General features: G+C 43.1%; 1 long non-coding RNA gene across 1 annotated transcript; it reads right to left on the reverse strand.

The window, feature by feature from the left end:
* Positions 1-444: 444 nt before the first annotated feature.
* LOC306922406 lies at positions 445-9,687 on the reverse strand. The gene is made up of 3 exons (XR_013789919.1): positions 9,350-9,687; positions 3,073-3,252; positions 445-2,668 (listed from the first exon to the last, which is right to left on the reverse strand). It is a non-coding gene; the product is annotated as an uncharacterized lncRNA (long non-coding RNA).
* Between the last annotated feature and the right edge of the window lie 11,372 nt (positions 9,688-21,059).

A 21,059-nucleotide genomic window follows, 5' to 3' on the forward strand; every position in this document is an offset into this window, starting at 1 on the left:
TGTTAAAGATAATTGAACGTTCAATTTACTTTTTTTTTGGTGGGAGGGGGGAGGGGGGTAGCCCCTCCTATGTGCTTTTAGTTTAACTTTTGGACCTTCAACTGGATGAATGGGCAAGTTGTCTCCTGTCTTTTGAGAGATGTGATAAAGTGTTTGTGAAATATTCCATTGTTTGGACGATATACATATCCAGATTACCATAAAATTACCATTTGATCATGTAAAAATGCAAGATACCGACCCATACATGTCTCATTTACAATGTAATCAGCTCCATTGGATTCCTTGCCCACACAAATATAGATTTAACCACTTCAATCTTGATTTTAGGTCATCTAGATATTGTGTATTGTGTGTTTTCTAAAGAAGCCATTTTTAAAGATCCAAGATGGCTGCTATAACGACCTCGAAAAAAAATGGCAACAAGCATTTTCTGATTTGTTAGGCTATAAGGTTTCCAAAAATATATATTTTATATATGCGTCAAGATAAAATAAAAATGAAATAGAAATTTAAATATTAAAAATCAGATCCATACATAAGATAAAACAAAACTCCATCACAATAAAATTATACGTAGCCTGCAGAGTTAGTTCAGACGATATACATATCCAGATTACCATAAAATTACCATTTGATCATGTAAAAATGCAAAATACCGACCCATACATGTCTCATTTACAATGTAATCAGCTCCATTGGATTCCTTGCCCACACAAATATAGATTTAACCACTTCAATCTTGATTTTAGGTCATCTAGAGATATTGAGAAATGTGTTTTCTAAAGAAGCCATTTTTAAAGATCCAAGATGGCTGCTATAACGACCTCGAAAAAGCATTTTCTGATTTGTTAGGCTATAAGGTTTCCAAAAATATATATTTTATATATGCGTCAAGATAAAATAAAAATGAAATAGAAATTTAAATATTAAAAATCAGATCCATACATAAGATAAAACAAAACTCCATCACAATAAAATGATACGTAGCCTGCAGAGTTAGTTCAGTCAGACATACTCGAGGGAGTTCATGCCGTGCTCAAAGGCACATACTATACTCAAGGGGTTAACATGCTGTATTTCTATGTGGGTGTATAAGTGTGTGCAAGTCCCACACGTCATTCGCTGATGTGGCAGTCAGCTGAACAATTGGGCGGGCTACTTAAGATCACTAGACTGTATGCTCTTCCTGCCTTGCTCTCCTGGTTCCTGGTTGTTATGTGATGTTTGCTCCCACCACCACCCCAGCACCACCGGTGGGCTCTGTTATTTATGCTCCCCATGGGAGTTTTATTGTATATCTATCTCCCTGCTCTTAATGTCTTATGATGGCGTTTAATCGCGCCGAGCAGGGAGAAAATGCAGCAGAGCCGAACGCCAAGTCAAATATCATATGCACACTTGTATTCTCATTCTATAATAAATATTGGTTAAATCTATTTGTGAGTTGTCTGACTGAACTATTATTGTGTCGTTTATTCAGTCATGTTGATGCATCATTGTCATCCTGGATTAGACTGACTGACCGGTTCCGTGGCATTGTTCCGACCTCCCATTGTGCCGACATCCCATTGTTCCGAAATTACTAACCCTATCTCTAATCCTAACCATAACCGCAAGCACGAAAGCAGCGCATGTTCGCCAACCGGCAGTGCATGTTGCCAACCAAAAGCGCATGTTCACCAACCTTAATGCATGTTCGGACTAACGGGACTTCGGATACCAACTGATCATATGTCTTATACTAAAGGATTCCCCCCTGTATGAGACCTCATGTGTCTTTTTAGATGACTTGTGTTAACAAAGCCTTTATCACAAACTGTACAAGAACACGGCTTTTCGCCTGTATGAGTCCTCATGTGTACTTTTAGATTACCCGTTTTAGTGAATCCTTTACCACATACTGTACAAGAAAAGGGCTTTTCGCCTGTATGAGTCATCATGTGTGTTTTTAGATGACTTGTGTTAACACAGCCTTTACCACATACTGTACACAAACATGGCTTTACACCTGTATGAGTCATCATGTGTATTTTTAGATGAGCCGTCTGAGTAAAGCCTGTACCACAAACTGTACATAAAAATGGCTTTTCACCTGTATGAGTCATCATGTGTTGATTTAGATTTCCCTTGTGATTAAATATTTTGCCACACTCTGTACAGCTAAAACTTTTCTTCCCTGTGTCACTCCTCATGGAGTCAGTTTGTTTTGATGATTTCAGGTCATGGGACAGCTTGCGCTGTCCTCCCACATTTAGTGTGTTTTGTGATTTCAGTGTGTTTAAAGCTGACTGATCTCCCCTAGACTCCTGCCACTCAGCAATGTCTTCAGTGTCAGATTCAGAACAGTGTGAAGAGAGGAGCTGGTCATCACTAGTTGGTTGTGATGCCCCACAGTCCTCTACATCAGCTTGTGTTTTCATGTGTTCAGTTGAGGTGCCGGCTACAGGCTCTGTCTCTCTGTTCTCTTCATAATCTTCACTTTTCACTGCTAGTAATGTCAACGTTGATCCACCAGCCTCTTCTGGTCTTTGAAGTAGCTCCTCTTGTTCCTCTTTAATGTGTGGAGGTTGTGGTTCCTCCTGGACCAGACTGGAGCTCCTCTCCTCTTCAGGTAGAACCTCCTCTTTACACACAGGGACACCACACTTTGGAGCAGGCAGGGTCGCTGCAAACACAGACAGAGACGTGCCGTGACGTAACGTAAACTGCTGGGTTTCCACGGCAACAAGTGTTGTTGAAACTTGACATAAAGTGACAAGCACGCACGCGGACACACGTGTGCACGCACACAAAAACACACATTCGCGGACGGAAGGACAACTTGGATGGAAAGTAGCGTTTTTGCATGCCACATGCAAAAATGTCGTTTGAATTGAATCACTTGTGACGCAATGCAACGACATGTGCCGACGTCCACTGGCCATATCAGACTGTTGCGAGGAACAGTTTTGGTGCATCTCAATTCATTGGTGTGGTTCATCTTAAACGGCTGCGCAGCATGCACTCCATGGTAATAACATGTCGCTTGTTAGATTAGAATCAATAAAGTGATAATTTTATTTTATTTACCTGAGTAAATAAAATAACGAGCTGAGTCACAGCTCGTCTCCCAGTGTAGTAATGTCAATGGTGACACATCAGCCTCCTCCTGTTCATGTTTAATGTGTGGAGGTTGTGGTTCCTCCTGGACCAGACTGGAGCTCCTTTCCTGATGTTCATCAGGAACCTCCTCTTTGAAGGTGAGGAAGTCTAGGGGGGGGGGGGGGGGGATGAAATGATTAGTCTAGGGGGGGAAAAATGAAATGATTAATTTCACTCAGTTAGACTTATCGGTTGAGTCATTTAACACAATGTTGGCCTTGGACGTGTATACACGTCTTCTAATAAAACCGCAGGTGGGCTTGTTTATTGATATAAAATAAAAACAATTTTAGTTTTAGTTTTGGTTGGCCTCTCCCTCTGCGCCGTACTCCTTGCTGTTTCGCGCATACACGCTTCCTTGTTTACGGCTCAGAAGGAATGGCTCGTATCTCCTAATCTAGGGAACTCTCCATGGTTTTGACCAACTGAGTAATGTTCTGTCTTAATTTCTGACTTCAGCATGCCTCGTTTGGAATATTAACGCGTCTGGAGAGACTTTAGCGTGACCAGCGCAAGGTAAGAATGGAAGATTATGCCTCCCGGTTTTGGAGGGGAACGGAACGGGGGGACCTTTCAGAGTAAAATCTTCCATATCTGCTGGCACGTCTCGCATAACAACTTCGATGGATACAAACTTGACCTCAACTCAAATAAAACAGAAGTCATATTATTTGGCCTTGACACTACACCATACACAAATAACACCATTCCATTCACCCTCGGCTCAAACATCTGCTCCTGCGTCAAAAACCTTGGCTTCACCTTTGACAGCACCTTCACACTCAATAAACACATTAGTTCTGTAGATGCAGCTTTTTTCAATTACGACTGTTGGCCAAGGCAGTGATGTAAATAGGTTTTCAATGTAATGGGTCCCGGGATGCACAGGTGGCCATTCGAATGAGTCCCAAAAAAATGTTATGAGTCCCAAAAAAAATCACACCTGTGTGAAGTGAGTGGTGCAACTCCGTGAGGGAGTTGCGCCCAGGGGGGCGGGCCGGTTCCGGCGTGCCACGCCGTGTCCGAAACGGTTGAGAAATGACAGTTACCGTGTGGCGGTCCCTCTACTGTACCCTCTACTGTACTGTACTGTCACTGTAATGTATTGGCACCCCCCGAAAGCATCATATATACAGTTAATACGTGCGTGTGTGTTTGTGTGTGCGTTAGGTTGCGCACAGATGGTGAAAAACAACCATGCTATTGTTGTGCTCATACCCAGACACCCAGACACACACATAGCTCCGTAAGGGAGTGGTTGCACCACTCAAAAATAATAATAATAAAACATTTTTTATTTTTTATAAAAAAAAAATATATATAAAAATATCAAATAGGCCTATACAGTATATGTTTTTAAGTAGGCTAGTAGTATTAGCATGCACAACTCAGTAAGAAATACTAATAGTGGGCAACAGTGGATTTAACATAGCTTAATATACCAACCAAAAGTTGTTTGCAGTTGCAATTATTGTATTGTAAAATGCAAATAGGCTTGCCATTGTGGATGTAAAATAATTTCTTTGGAAAAGTGGAACTTAGAAGTAGAGATGGGATTTATGGCTCTTTGAAGGGAGCCGGATCTCTGGGATCCGTTCCTTTCAAAGAGTCGTTCAAAAGACTGGCTCAAAAGACTGGCTCACAGGGCTCACCGATGGGTGGGGGGGCCCAGTGTCCCCCAGTGCCTCCCCAGTACCTCCCCAATGTCTGCCCAGGGCCTCCTTAGTGACTCCCCACTCCCCAGTGTCCCCCCAGTGCCTCCACAGTGCCTCCCCAGTGTCCCCCCCAGTGCCTCCCCAGTGTATCCTGCTTAGGGCGCCAGATTGCTCAGGACCGGCCCTGGTTGAAACCCCCCTGCCCCCCTCCTCCTCTAAAAAGGAGCGGCTCCCTACTGTGAACCGGATCCCATCGTTCCTTTCAAAGAGCCGTTCAAATGATCCGATTCGTTCACGAACATCACATCTCTACTTAGAAGTCACTTGAGTCCCTGTCTACAGGGAAGAATGGCCTGCCCTACACAGTACACACGCATACACACAAGACAAGAGACAAAAGAGAAGCGTTTATACATCTGCCATTAATAGTGCCGTTGATTGCCAAGTCAAGTCAAGTCAGGGGTCAGGGCTCGTTAACCAGCTGACTCATATTTGCGTTGAAAGCGCATCCACCGAGCTCAAACCAAGTTGGAGTGAGAAGCGAGCGGAGCAACACACTAAAATCGGTCGTGGATTTATTTTGGCCGGTCAATTTGAGATGAAAAGGTTAGTACTAGCAGACCTGTATATGTATAACGATCAATATTATTCCAGAGTGGTCCAAGAAAGACGTTTAAGACGATCGAGGGCTCATCATGTTGTGTCTCTCTCTCTGTGTGTGTGTGTGTGTGTGTGGGGGGGGGGGGGGGGAGACAGTGTGTGACCGAAAGAGTGCTAGACTGCCACGTAGAACAGTGTGTGACCGAAAGAGTGCTAGACTTCCACGTAGAACAGTGTGTGACCGAAAGAGTGCTAGACTTCCACGTAGAACAGTGTGTGACCGAAAGAGTGCTAGACTTCCACATAGAACAGTGTGTGACCGAAAGAGTGCTAGACTTCCACGTAGAACAGTGTGTGACTGAGACAGTGCCATAGTCTTCAGTGCAGCCAGGATAAAGTTGAGTCCTGTGGACGCAGAGGTTGTTGGTGTATTGCGTCCCATAACTATAAAGTGCGTTTTGGGACACAAAACGCACCCTATTTACATCACTGCCAAGGTCAAACCATACCTTCCATCTAAACAGCTGGATATAAACGCCTTTATATCCTCCAGACTGGACTACTGTAACTCCCTCCTCTCCGGCATTGACAAGGAATCACTCAAGCGCCTGCAGTTGGTGCAATATGCGGCTGCTCGCCTCCTTTCCGGCACAAAAACAAAAACAAAACAAGAGCACATAACCCTAGTTTTAACTGCACTGCACTGTCACCTTTATAATAGATTTTAAGATTATTGTATTTACTTATAAAACCATGCACGACCTGGCCCCTTTATATTTAACAGAACGTTTGGTCCCTTACACCCCACAAAGGGCACTGAGGTCAGCAGACAAGCTGCTCCTGAAGGCTTTGATGCTGCTGCTCCTAGGCTCTGGAACAGCCTGCCCTTATATATAAAAAATGCAAACTATGTTGAGTCTTTTAAATCACTTCTCAAAACACACTTTTATTCTTTGGCATTTAACTGCACCTAATGTTTTTGCATGGATGCACCTGGGACGTATCCTCAGTGATGTATCCTAAGGTCATCTGGGTTTCGGGTCTCTCAAACATCATACCCCTCACTCAGGTGAACAAGTCCCGACTTATGTCCCAGTAGCTACCCTCGATCAGTCCCATTATTAGGGCAATCCAGGTCATTTTTTGGTACGAACAGACAGACAGACAGACAAGATACGTAAACTGACAAAGCCAGTTGTAGGAGTGGTTTACACCACTCAATAAACCTTTATGTTCACCTGTAAGTTTAAAGTGCACTGGAATAATCAATTATTTGTTCAAGGCTGCAGAGCTGATTCTACAGGGGCAGACATGTAGCTGTTGACCCAGAGGGGGACAACAGAATCGCCACTAATCGCAAGACATCGCCACTAATCTGCTTAACAGCTCTGTTAGGCTGCAATGTCACTTTGTATCAACATAACCAAACAATTAAATGTACTGTATTAAATAGACATATCTTGACATGTCAGACCTGTGCCGCAGTTGTGGGGAGATGGACTGAGAGGCAGTTGATATCTGGGTATGAGGACTTTGAATGTTATCTTTCATGGAAACATGAAACAGTATGCGTTACATCCAACTTTTATGAAAATGTCTTTCCATTGAAATTGTTCTTTCAGATTCAATGCACAGCCAGATCTGTGGTTCCACAATGCATGTATTGGAAATCCCAATACAGAGGAGGAATACTATTGTCCAAGGTGTTGGACAAGTGATGGGGAGGCCACATAGTCCTCCTCACCATGTACTGTTTGACAGATGCTACACTACAGGTTTGATGTTTACATGGTCTAATTTGGAGCACTGTTGTTTTTCTTATTATCCTCTTTTACTTTCTAGAGTGTCTGCCCTGAGATTGGGAGGTCGGGATCCAATCCAGAGGCATGCCAAAGACTATAAAAATGGTACCCCAGTCAAACCCCCCCCTGCTCACTCCTCATGCATTGAAGGAACTATAGAGCTCAGGTTGGGGCTCTCCCCATGTTTGCAAATTAATTTAACAAATGTAATGTAATTAAATAAAAAATAAATTGCACCCCAGTGTCTGCCTATAGCTGTTGGTTACCAAGGATTGCCTGCTAAATGGCCATGTAGTTGGTGCTACAATACTCAAATGTGCCATTAGCAGTTATGTGCATTTAGGCTACAGATTTCTATTGAAGGGATAGCCCCTCTGAGATGCTGTAACAGCCTGTGTGGCACTCAGGTATTTTTGAGTGTTGTTGTGTAGTAGACTACTGCAAGAGAACAAAGTTTGAATACTGTCTCCTTGTACATGTTCATGCTTGTTGAATAACTGACTTTGAATGTGCTATTTAGCATGGCATCTTGAGGATGTAACAACTTTTAATAAACACATCACTATCAGAGCCTATTTGTCTTTGTATTTCCTATTTCCCTGTGGATAATTGCATTGATTGTAATGGCAAGAGTTTGTGTCTCATATGGTGTAACTATACCAACACCGTTGACTTGTTTGTACAGTCATTAAGTGATCAGTTGAACGGAACGTGTATATTATTTGTTTGAAAACAACGGGTCACAGTCACAACTTGACATGTTGCACTGCCTGCTAGACAACAGCAGGTGGTGCTGTTTTATGCTCTGCACAGTTACTCAGTTCTGAGGAAGTCTACTTTGCTCGAGATTTGTAATGAAAAGATCAACACGCTATTCTGCATTTGTCAGACTTCACAGAAGATTTTGCGTTTCATGGTGTGACTATACCAACATCATTGACTTGTTTCTACAGCTATTCATTGATCAGTTCAACGGAGCGCTTATATTTGTTTAAAAAAAAAACCCAACAACGATAACATGGGCATGTCTGACTATGCTGTTCCCAACGTCCACACCTGGACAGACCCACATAAGATCAAATACATAATTTCCTACGGCAGTTGTCAGCGCATCATAGCGTGATAGGTAGAGCACAGCTCCCCAGGTTTTGTTGGTTCATTGCGAAGACGGTAGGAATCCCACACACTGATATTTTAATTTATTTTTTTATTTTCATCATTTTAACTGTGTTTTATAATGTCACTGTTTCATACAAGTGAGATTCCACAAACAATCGGATGGATATTTAATGATCTTTATTGAAAAGAATAGGAGAAGATAGCTCCGCCCCCTTCCTGAAACAACATCGTCTGAAAGACGGCTTCGTGAACACGCAGACACCAGATAACATGCGCAACCACTAAATCTGTCACACCGGGCAACAAGAATAAATCGTAACTAGACACCATAAGGGTCCCAAAAAAACATGTTACGAAAACATGTCACTCGGGTGCTGTCGGAGCCTCTAAACTGCCCTACTATTAGGGCATCTGGTTAGGATGTCTCTTGAACGTCTCCCTAGGGAGGTCCTCTAGGCTCGTCCCACTGGTAGGAGACCCCAGGGCAGACTAAAGGCTCATACATAGTCTGGATTTTCGGTGGTTATGTGACCACCGAACTACAACATGATGTCACGAGCCGCGGTGAAGAGCAAACCACCGCCACCGCTCCAGCCCTTCTCTCTGTTTTTACTCACCACCGTTCAATGTTATTTCAGCTCCGGTGGTCACCTCACCACCGAAAATCCAGACTATGAATAGGCCTTAAGAACCAGTTGGAGGGTTTACATCGACTCACTGGCCTTGGAACGCCTTGGGATCCCCCAGGAGGAAGTTACTAATGTTGCTCTGGAAAGGGAAGTCTGGCGCTCTCTGGTGGAGCTGTTGCCCCCGCGACCGACCACGGATAAGCGGTTGAAGTTGGATGGATGTCTCTTTGCAAACTGGGAGCGGATATGGATGTTCAATGTGCATTAGGAATATATGAAATATATGTATGATCACAGACTTTCTAGGGCTACCTCCCTGCGTGGTAGGCTACAACATATTTTCAGATGAGGTTCCATGGCCAAATACATTAATTTTACACACACACACACACACACACACCTGCAGCAGTGTGTAGAAGTGTCTCCATCTCTCTCTGGAAGAGGCTGTACATGAACTGTGCGACTGCACGGAGACGCTCCAACACAAAGACTCTGACCCGACAAACATCACCGCTTGTGTGTTTCTCCAAAACACACAATATCTCCTCTCCCACCGACGTCATGTGTCCATTTATCTCCAGCCGTACAGACTCCATTTGACTCATTTTACCTCCTTTAAGAGACATGTTATCTCTTTTAAGGGACGTTGTATCTTCTTTGAGGAGGTTTTAACGGGTTTTGAGATATTTTAACTCCTTTGTTGTGCGACCGTCACAGCAACAGCTACTACAACACGCAAAAAAAGCCTACAACACGTACTTACTTCCGCTTCCGGATCAGTTTTTGAGCCCGTGCGCAGCAAAGGATCCTCCGGGCCGTTTTGGTCAATGCAAAGGCTCTGTCTTTCGCCCCCTGGTGGTGGAGGTGTGTAACTGGACGAACGGACGGATGTAATACTTTGGGCTATTAACAGTTTGCGAAAGTTATACAATAATCTAAAATAATAATCTAATAATCATCTAAAAAAATAACATAAAAAGGCTTGACAGACAGACAGACAGACAGACAGACAGACAGACAGACAGACAGACAGACAGACAGACAATAACACCAAATTACAATTTGATTGATTGATTGAAAATTGTATGTAACAGTTTGCAGAATTACAGTACATTTCAAGCACAAACTCAATACAAAGGCTGTTAACTGTGAGTGGACGACCCAATTAAGCATTACACTTGTTTACAACAGGGTCCACCATGTTCAATTCATCAAAACATTTAGAGACGTACAAATAAAGAACAGTACAGGAATTCATCATAATGGAGGTAAAAAGGGAAAAGAAACATATACAGTGAGGGGAAAAGGAGGGGGGGGATTCAGATTTGACGGGGGCCAGTTTCGAATTGCAGCCATCCGTAGGTGCCCATTGAGAGCGGTTTTGAAGGAGTCAAGGGATTCGCATGTCTTAATGACTGTTGGTAGGGGGTTCCACATTTTGGTGGCATAGGAGCGAAAATAATTTAGTTTGTGCCGAATCTGGGTTGTACATGGTTCGTTGTACTCCCTCTGGTGTTGTGGATGTGGACTTCGTTAACATTAAGGAAGTATCTAGACAGGTACATGGGTATCTTGGTGGAGTATCGAATCTTGTGGACCAGACCCATTGCAAGCTGCTGTACTCTGTCGCCGACCCTAAGCCATGCCAGTCTGTCAAAGTGGGCAGGGGTGAGGTGGGTTCGGGGGGTGAGGCCAAGTAGGAGCCTGACCAGTTTGTTTTGGGAAGTCTGGAGCCTAGTTTTAAGGGCCTTTGAGGTGCTGTGGTACCAGGAGGTGCATGGATAGTCAAAGAAGCCTTGTACGAGGGCTCCTGTTAAGGTCTTCAAGGTGTTTTTGTCGACCAGTGAGGAGATCCTGTAAAGGAATCTTGTTCTTTGGTTGACTTTTTTGATTACGTTGGTGGCCATTTTATCACCGGAAAGATTAGCCTCCAGGATGGAACCTAGGTAGGTAATTTCATCTTTACGTGTGATAACATTGTCACCCACTCTAACCAAGAAGCCATTTGCCTTGCTGAGATTACTATTAGATCCAAAGAGAATGGATTCAGTTTTTCCCAGGTGTAAAGATAGTTTGTTATCAGCGAGCCAGGTGCAGATTCTGCCGAGTTCAGAGCTGAGGGCATTTTCAACCTGCAGTTTGTCCCTGTCCGAGACCAGCAGTGCCGAGTCATCTGCGAACAGGAACAAGTTTCAGTCACAAGCTGAAGTCATGTCGTTTACATATATTAGGAACAGTAGAGTCCCTAGTATGCTTCCTTGTGGAACGCCACATCTCACTGGGAGGGGGGGGACAGTGTTCCGTTCACTTCCACCATCTGTTCTCTCCCCTCCAGGTAGGATTGCATCCAGCTCACTGATGTGCTATCGAAACCAATTGCTTACATACACACATAACATACACTAGGGGAGAACGGGGTAAGATGAACCACTTTTTGCTTAAGTTGTCCTGGAAGCAAGGCAAAATGAGATGGCAGTAAAATCTAATGATCTACCCATATTTCAGGATGTCTTCTATCAATTGAAATGATGAGTAAGCATCTATGACAAAGGGCCATGAAAATATGACCTTTTTAAAAAAAAGTGGTCATGTGGCTCAATTTGCCCCAGGGTAAGTTGATCCAAGTCGAGGGGTAAGTTGAAACACATGATATTTTAATGTTAAAAGCTTAAAGTTAAACAGATAATGTATTCACTTATCGATAATAATATAATAACAGTTTTCCCTTTTGCAAATAGTCTTATTTATTTGTTTATTTATTATTTAAACAATATTAAGTCAATTAAATAAAGTTTGTTATTCAGAACCTTATATTTGCAATATTGTTAATACAATATTGCAAACTTGTCTTAAATGAGTATGCACATGCAAATTAAAGGTCATTCAGTAGAATTTTACGTCATGCTACGAAGCGTATGTCCCATGACGTGATGAAGACAGAAAGTACATATACATACATATAGACATATAAGCTACGACATATGAGCATATGACGTGATGAATATATGTACCAATGCCAGGGTATAATTGGTTATCGATGGTGACGTAACGATGACATGTTTCAGTGTCGGGTGGACTAAAGGTAATGCCCCTATGTATACATCACTGCCAAAACAGGCATATGTAATCATTACCATACTTCAAAATACTACTTTTTCTCCTCCAAAAGCAACGTACGTAGCAAATAGCTAAACCTAATAATTAGGGGTGTGCATCTCTCCCTTACAAGACAATTCGATGCGTATCGATACGCATGGGCTACGATGCGATTCGGGGACGATACATTTTATATACAGAATGATTCGATTCGATTCGATTCAGTCCAAATCGATACGATTTCGATTTTGTGGAACTTCATGGAATTTGATGCGATGCGATTCGATACGATACGTTGCGATCTGACACATTTAACCTTCTATAGATTTTTTATTTGAAGCTAGATCTATAAAGAATAGGGTTGGGACTTCATTAAAAAACATCTAATTAATTGGAGGCTTTGTGATTGATTAATTAATTGAGATTAATCACATTTTAATCGCATATCAATAGGCCTATTTGACCTGAGCAGTGAGCTTTTTTTTCTTTCTTTTTTTCAAATGGATTTGGATATGAGTGAATCAATGAATAGTGACTACATAAGCATAGGCAATAACACTAGTAGTAATAATAATAGTGATAATAATATTATTTATATAATGCTTCTCTTAAAGACACTTTTCAAGGAGAACATGAGAAAACAAATAAAAACAACTTTATTAGAGAAAAACTAAAAAAAAAAAAAAGACTATGGAATAAAATAAATGAAAGCTATAGCAATATTCCAGAGGTGGGTTTGAATTTATAGGTGGTGGCATGTCTCTGAGTTTTGGAAGTGCATAGTGTAATGCGTTCCAATGACTCTCAATGACCACACACGTGTACAAGTAGTAGTAGTTTACTGTGCGCTTTAGGCAGTAGCATGTACCGGTCGATATATATATCACGACAGGTCCCGTACGATCTCCTTTACGGCAGTGTCGTAGCGTTCCCTTAAAGGTGCAGCAGCATACATATATTCCATATATGACATCTCCCCTTTTCAACTTGTTTTCTCTTGTAAACAAAACAAAATTATAAATGCAGTTTATACTTCTCACTTTTCAACTGAACGAACAAAAACAGCATAGCATCAACAATGCACAAAATATCACGTTTCACATTTCTCTTTTTTTTTTCTTTTTTTTTTTCAATCAGCAAAACATCGCATGAACAGAACAATAACCACAAGTGTCTTTTTTTTTCAGTGGCTTGTAAGTGTCTCATACTGAACAACAGTCCATCTTGAGTGGGCGGTGGACCGGTATTGGGCGTCGGTGAGGCAGTGTTAGTGGCAACGTTAGGGTCAGGCTGCTGTGTAGCAGCTTCATGTTGCTGTCCATCTGGTTCCAGAGTTGGTGTGTCTCCAGCCGGCACAGGGACATGTTGCAGGTGACGACGGTTGCGCCTCAGCGTCGCCCCATGTTGTGTATTGATGACATAGGAACGTGGAGTAGAACTGTCACCAGCGATGACAGCGGGTGTTCCCCACACGTGCTGATGGTCCAACTTCAGGTTTTTCTCGAGTGTTGGAAGTGTTGTCTTAATCTTCCGGCCCATAAGCAGTTCAGCTGGGCTCACTCCTGTTGTGGTGCATGGTGTAGCACGGTAGCACATAAGAGCGAGTAGAGGATCTTTCTGTTGAAGAATCGTTTTTGCGATTTGAACTCCTCTCTCCGCATGTCCATTTCCTTGCGGATTATGGTGACTTGAAGTGATGTGCTGAAAGTCGAAATTCTTAGCGAACTCTCGGAACTCCTCACATGCGAACTGGGGCCCATTGTCGCTGACCACTTGGTCTGGGCAACCAAATCTCGCGAAGACAGTCTTTAGCTTCAACCCCACCTGAGAGGCAGTGGTTGTAGGCATGTGGAGTATCTCAAGGAACCTGGAGAGGTAGTCTGACACGACGAGGTAAGTGTGCTTGTTGTGATCACACAGGTCAATAGCAAGTCTTTTCCAGGGCCGGTCAGGTAGAGGGGTTGAGATGAGGGGCTCTTTGCGCTGCGTGTGTCTCATCTCACGGCAAACCTGACAGGCCTGAACTTTCTGTTTGATGTCAGATGAGATGCCAGGCCACCACACTGATGTGTTAGCCCGCTCTCTGCATTTTGTCAGACCCTGATGTCCATCATGGATCCAATCTAGGACTTCCGCTCTCAGAGAGCTTGGGATTAACATGCGACATCCTCTTGTGACAATCCCATTGTACTCAGACAATTCACTCCGTATAGGGAAATAGTGTTTGATGACTAACGGAACGTCGGCCACGTATTTTGGCCATCATGACTTGACACGTTGCAACACCATCTGCAGGTTACTGTCAGTTACTGTGGCTGCTTTTATGTTCTCCAGCCTTTGTGGTGTAGCTGGCATGTTGTTGACAACGGCTGCAATGTAACACTCCACTTCAGAGTGAGTGTCAGTCACCCCTGTCATGCACTGTAGTGGACTACGCGAGGGTGTCTGCTACAGTCAAGGTCTTGCCCGGTGCATATTCAGCCGTTGGTTTGAATCTCATGAGTCTCATTAACACTAGCGCGTCGGAGCGTCTGACCGATTTTGAAATTTTTAAGTGGATTTTCTTTGCCCATGAAGTCCTGAGAAAGTTCCCCTTGCATGACTTTTTCTAAATGTTCGATTCAAACCATCTCTGTTTTTTTTTTCATCTGAAACGTTTTGGAAATATGATTTTAGACATAATTCTACTAAAATGTCTGCTCTTTTTCGGTCCGTGGGACCGCTCTTAGAGCCCTCACCCTTTCTCCCCCACAAGCAGTGCTTTTCACACCTCCCTCCCGGCTGGAGACGGGCATTGTTCAAGCTAATGTGTCATTTGCATTCCAACTAGCCTTCCACATGTAGGCAAACTTACATTACAAACTTACATAAACTAAATGTTGTTTTAGATGTTATATTTGTTATATGCGGTTTGCAGAAATAACGATGTCTGACTTTATTTCTCGAAACGGAAAAATAAATATGGTGTGTGGTATTGTTTCCACCAAGCGCATAGCTCAATAGATATAAATACATGTTGACTATACACGCCATCTTTAGCATAATTATGTTGGAATAATAAAGTTTATAGCATTGTGACTATGTCGCGCATATTCATTTCATATATCAGCGCATCAAAAATATGGTGAAATATGGTGTATTGACTGACTGGCGTATTGTTTCAACCAAACGCATAGCTCAATAGATATAAATACATGTTGACTATACACGCCATCTTTATAGCATAATTATGTAAGGTGGCGATGATAAAAATGAATCAATTATCCTGGAATAATAAAGTTTATAGCATGGTCTGTTTGACCCGACCGACATTTCCTTGGAGCGAGAATGTTCGCCGATGCGCGAATCAGCGCGATGCCAAATAAAAATGACAGTGTTTGAAATCAGTCCAACCCGATAGACGTCCCGAACTTCTAAATGTTTTGTCAGTAAGAAGAACAGTTCTGTCCGTCCTTCGTCTGTAAACTTTTCTGCACGCGACCAGTGGAACTGATTTCCACACATCACGGCTCTCTTTTTTTCTCTCTCCCTCTCTCTCTCTCCCTCTCTCGTGGAGAGGGAGAAAATATCCAAGTAACTGACGGTGAGGTATGCGGAAGTGCATTTTAGATAACGCTGTAGCACTATTTGTGGCGGTGATGCGTCACATGACTTGATCTATCCTATGGTGTATATATAAACCGTGCTGCTGCTACGGACCTTTCTGCTGGCACAATAAATCAAATATATATAAATGACATCGATCATAGGCGGCGGGTATGTAAGGCTAGGCCAGGCTTAGCCTTCCCAAAAATTATGCTGGGTATTTTTAAAATATATATAGGCTAATATGTGCGCAGCATTATATAGAAGGCTAGCCGCTCCCAAACTCCCAACTCCTTTGTCTGTAGCCTAAACTTTTCTGATTTGCACGCACGCACGCACGCACAGCTCTTTCCTTTTTTTTTGGCACAATCAATCAAATATATATTAATTACATCGATGTTTCCCCCTCTATATAAAATGACAATATATAACTAATGTCGTATTTCGTCTGAGCAATGTGCCTGGCTCTGGCAATAACGTGTGGTAGCCAGCTTTGTATTGGCTCAATACAAAGTCGGACAGTGTTTGCTGCGCAAGGGTATTCAATAAAGCGCTCACACCGTCACTATAATTATAGTTTGGTAAACTGAAATAAAAAATAACTTTGAGTTGTCCTGTCTAGTTGAAACTGCTGCCTTAAATTCGTTGGAATGTAACATTTAGAAGACAATGGCAAGCCGTCAACGGGTGCAGAGAGAGGTGTGAAGATCATTAGACAGTGGGGGAGACAATGGCCAATCAAATAGCACGAAAAACACCGGTCAGCCTGACCGTTAGCCGTCATATTAGTAGTGCATTTTTTTCAGACATCCTAGTGTTAACAGTCTCTGGCACCGTATTGGAACATTGTCCAGGTCCTTCTTGTTCATCAGTGGAACTAAGGGCTTGTGATCAGTGACTAGTCTGATCTCCTGCACAGCCGCGCATGCCTCTCCTTGCTGCTGGTTCACTTGTGTTGTCACCTCCTCGGACTGGCGAACGGTCTGGATAGTCTGGGTTAATGTCAGGTTAGTCTCCAGCTGCAGCTTGCGCGACAGCTCCTTATCCAGAATGCCCACAACTATGCGGTCCCGTATATTCTTGTCCTTGACGTCTCCAAAGTCACAGTGTTGTGATAAATCATAAAGGGCTCTGATAAACATTTCAACTTTCTCACCGGGCCGCTGTACTCTCAGATGGAAACAAACGCGCTCGTGGATTACATTCCGTCTGGGGTAGAAGTACCCGTCGTATTTTTCTAACACAACGTCGTAATTGTTCTGATCCCCCACTGACAACGCGAATGACTTGAAAATGTTTTCAGCCTCCGGGCCCATAGCATATATCAATGAACTCACTTGGACTTTGCCATCCTCCTTATTTAATTTCGTCGCCAGACGATAACGCTGGAAGAGTTGCCTCCAGTCTCCCCACTCAGTCGGGCGATCAAATGCAAAGCTGCCCGGTGGACCAAACTTTGCCATACTGAAGGGATGCGTCCGTCAACTTCCGACACCATGTAATGCGTTCCAATGACTCTCAATGACCACACACGTGTACAAGTAGTAGTAGTTTACTTTACGCTTTAGGCAGGTAACAAGTAGTAACAACAACAGCAGTAGCATGTACCGGTCGATATATATATCACGACAGGTCCCGTACGATCTCCTTTACGCCAGTGTCGTAGCGTTCCCTTAAAGGTGCAACAGCATACATATATTCCATATATGACACATAGTTTGACAGGTCTGACTGCCTGCTGTGGACAGTGAAACCCTGACCATTAAACACGGGCATACGCAACGATACAGTCTATCATTCATTGTTAAAGCTCCAAATGATATTCCCATTCGTCTTTGTGTCTGCCCGTGTAAACGCAGCAGCGAGTGTGAGGGGTTGGGGAACGGATGGAAAGTACATAGTGTTATTAAGGAGGACTCCTTCTAACTATATGGAAGTTAAACTAACGTTAGCTCCCATGCTAGCTACTAGCTTCCCTCGTCAGACAACAGAACACCACCACAGATCGGGTGGAAGCTGTTGATATCACTGCTTGTGCCCGTGGATGGGAAATAAGATTTAAAAAGCTATGGAAGCGTGGATGAAAGCACAGATGTGTGCAATAAAGTTGTGTCGGATCTGCCTGTGCACCCCGTCTGCTGCTTGTGTGTTGTGACTGTCGCTGGCTGCTGATGCAAAGTTAAAGAGCGTCATAAGCATGCGCCCTTCCTGCGCTGGAAGTAGCAGATCTACAAGTTATCTACCCGTCGCAATGCACAGCGCTTTGGGCTTGTACATCTGTGTTTTTCCCGCAGTTAGTTGAATTATATCGATTCACAACTTTAGGATCGAACCAACGTCCGATCCAGACGCTATTTTGACCGATCCAGACACACGTGCATCGATGTAGTCGTATCGTTAATGTTAAAATCGATTATCGATTCATATCGATATTTTTTGACACCACTACTAATAATTCAATATTGCAAACGTTCTTTCACAGAGAGGCTGAGATTTGAAAGTTTGTAGCGGTCTACAGTACTTGCACGCTCTGTTTGCGCACTGGCCTACTAGTGTAGGCCATGATAGTGGCATATCACCTGATGAAGGCCGCCTGTGGTCGAAACGTTTTATATTATGGTGTTTTAAATAAAAGAAAACACCATTGGAGCAAACCTGTGTGCGGACTCTCTTCTCTTCACTGTACTTACCTTAGTCCAGCACCAGCCAGGAACTGGATGTGCGCAAGCCACCTGCCTTTTAAACTTATATTCAGAGACCCTTTCAATAGTAGAGCCATTTGTGAGATTAATGCTAAGATTTCATGGCTGTTGGTTTTAGCCATAGAGTATATAAAGGATATTAATTTCAGTGGAAGTTGCTCAGTGGCGTTTTGAAGCACCCGGAAGACTTCCGGAAGTATAATTATAACTCAATGGCTCGAGTGAGCGGAAGTTTAGCCTAGTCTAGCCTAGCCCGGGCTTTTCACGTGACGTCATGAACGTCCGTCCACTTCCATTAAGTGCTGCAATTCCACATTTCGCCAGTAGGTAGTGGCAACTTCAACGTTGGATAGCCTTACTGGGGGCTTGGTTTTAGCCCTAGTGAAAACCATGAACTTAGTTTCGCTGGCATTCAGCACAAGCCTAAGCTCCACCAGGGCATCTTGGAGTGCATTGAATGCTAGCTGCATATTGCTAGTGGCAAGCTGTGCTGTATTAGCAACACAGTATAGAGCGTCGCAGTCCCGCCCCCTTTCATGACGATGCCAGGCCCAGGAAATGAATCCCAATGCATTTTTCCCATAGACATTTCAAAAAGTATTTATTAAAAGACCTTTTAAGCGTCGTACGAAGCCAACTCGAGTTGTGACAAATCATGACAAACACAATATTTTAGACCAAACAAATAATTACAAAGAAGAAAAACAACAAAAGTGTTTGTTCTTTCTTTGTTTGGCCCAAAACATTGTGTTTATTGTCATGATTTGTCACGACAAGAGTTGGCTTTGTCCGCGGCGTAAACGTATTTAAATAAATACTTTCTGAAAAGTCTATGAGGAAAATGAACGGGGATTTATTTTCCGGATCTCTCGAGGGGGCGGGACTGCGACGCTCTATATAACCGGGTTGTCATTTAAATCAGAAATAATATTATTTATATATAAAGTAAAATGGACAGAGCCTAAGATTGAGCCCGGCCGAAACTCAGACTGGGGGCTCCCATATTTCACAGATTGATGTCTGAGTAAATAACTATTGAACAATTCGGAAGCTGCTTTGCTAAAACCAATATTGTGCAATTTCTGAAGGAGTATTGGCCATATTCAGACCGCAGCCATCTTGCCAGCAAGGTGCTACCTAGGTGATAGAAAGCCCATTCATCAACGTCAAAATCACCAGCATTGCAGATGTAGGAAAAGCTTGAATTATCCTCTTTCAATCTGTACATTCTTTGTTTCATAGAAATCCACGTAGACATTTTATGAGCTTTTATGTGCATGTGATTTTTTTCTAAGTGTTGGAGTTTGGAAACGATCATAGAGCACCGAAGTCTGACGTCACTTTCAGTAGAGGGCGTCAGTCCCCAGGTTCATGTATTCTTTTATTTGCATTGTAATATCCATAGGGGGATTTTAGGTCGCTTCATATAAGAACTGTGTTTGAAAAATAAACCGACCACCCCGGCCTTTCTGTCAGGGGTGTGGCTGTGCGTCGTTAATGATGTCCATTCATATTTGATACAGCCAGTTTCTGGAGAAAATGGAATTAATGTGACCGCAAAAGCCTTGAAACTACATATGCAGGCAATGTCGCTGCTAATATACGTCATGCCCAGCTGTCAACACATTGCGTTCCTGAGATTCCTCGTTGACGTAAGCTCAGCTGGTGGTGACTCGATTCGTACTTGACGAGACATTAAATATCAATCAAATAAAAATAAAAATAAACGTAATTAACGTTCAGTTTCTGTTGTGCGACGGTCAGATGCCTACCCGGAAATGTAGTCTCTGGGTTGTTTGGCTCGTTTCTAACGCTTATTTTGTTACTCTTTGGGTATATTTGTACATTTCCACCTTCAGTCAATGCTTCATATCCATAGGAGTGAAAAGGCCAGGGTGATCGGTTTATTTTTCAAACACAGTTCTTATATGAGGCGATCTAAAATCCCCCTATGGAGATTACAATGCTTGTAAAAAATACATGAACCTGGGGACTGGCGCCCTCTACTGACAGTGACGTCAGGACTTCGGTGCTCTATTGAATATCACTCAACGGCCCATGCGTACCACCTGTTTTGAATGTGCACATAGTGCAGCAGGCAGCAGGAGGTTGCTTTACTGATAATGAGCGCTTCCATTGATGATATGCTGTATGGCTGCCATATTGCCAGCAAGGTTAGTTCTGTTCACCTGTGTATTGTTATCCCTGTGTCTACTTAACAATAATTTAACTCTTGAGAGCACGAAATGTTTTTTACGCTCTCAAGAGTTATAAAAGGTCCATTTGGTTACCAAGTACCAACTCTCCATCATTTACATGGGGACCACCTGGAACCGCCTCAAGGACCACTGGTTGAGAACCACTGGTCTAATATAACATGTGATTGATCTCTCTCTCTCTCTCTCTCATCAAGACGACTCCAAGGCTGAGTCGCCGCGAGTCATCAACATCATCCTGCCCGACCAGCGACATCACTTCCTGTTGCCTCTGGGCTACGTCCTCACCTGCTTCCTGCTGCTGGCCTTCACCGTCCTCATCATCATCATCCTCGTCACGCGCCGCAAGACCAAAGGTTTGACCTTTTGACCTTTAGCTTGAAGACCACCAAAGGTTTGACCTTTAGCTTGAAGACCATCAAATGTTTGACATTTAGCTTGAAGACCACCACAGGTTTGACCTTTGCGCCGATTTGGAGATACAGGCCATTGAAAGCAGCACATAGAGTGC

The sequence above is a fragment of the Electrona antarctica genome (genome assembly GCF_951216825.1).
Source record: "Electrona antarctica genome assembly, chromosome: 4".
NCBI classification, from domain to species: domain Eukaryota; kingdom Metazoa; phylum Chordata; class Actinopteri; order Myctophiformes; family Myctophidae; genus Electrona; species Electrona antarctica.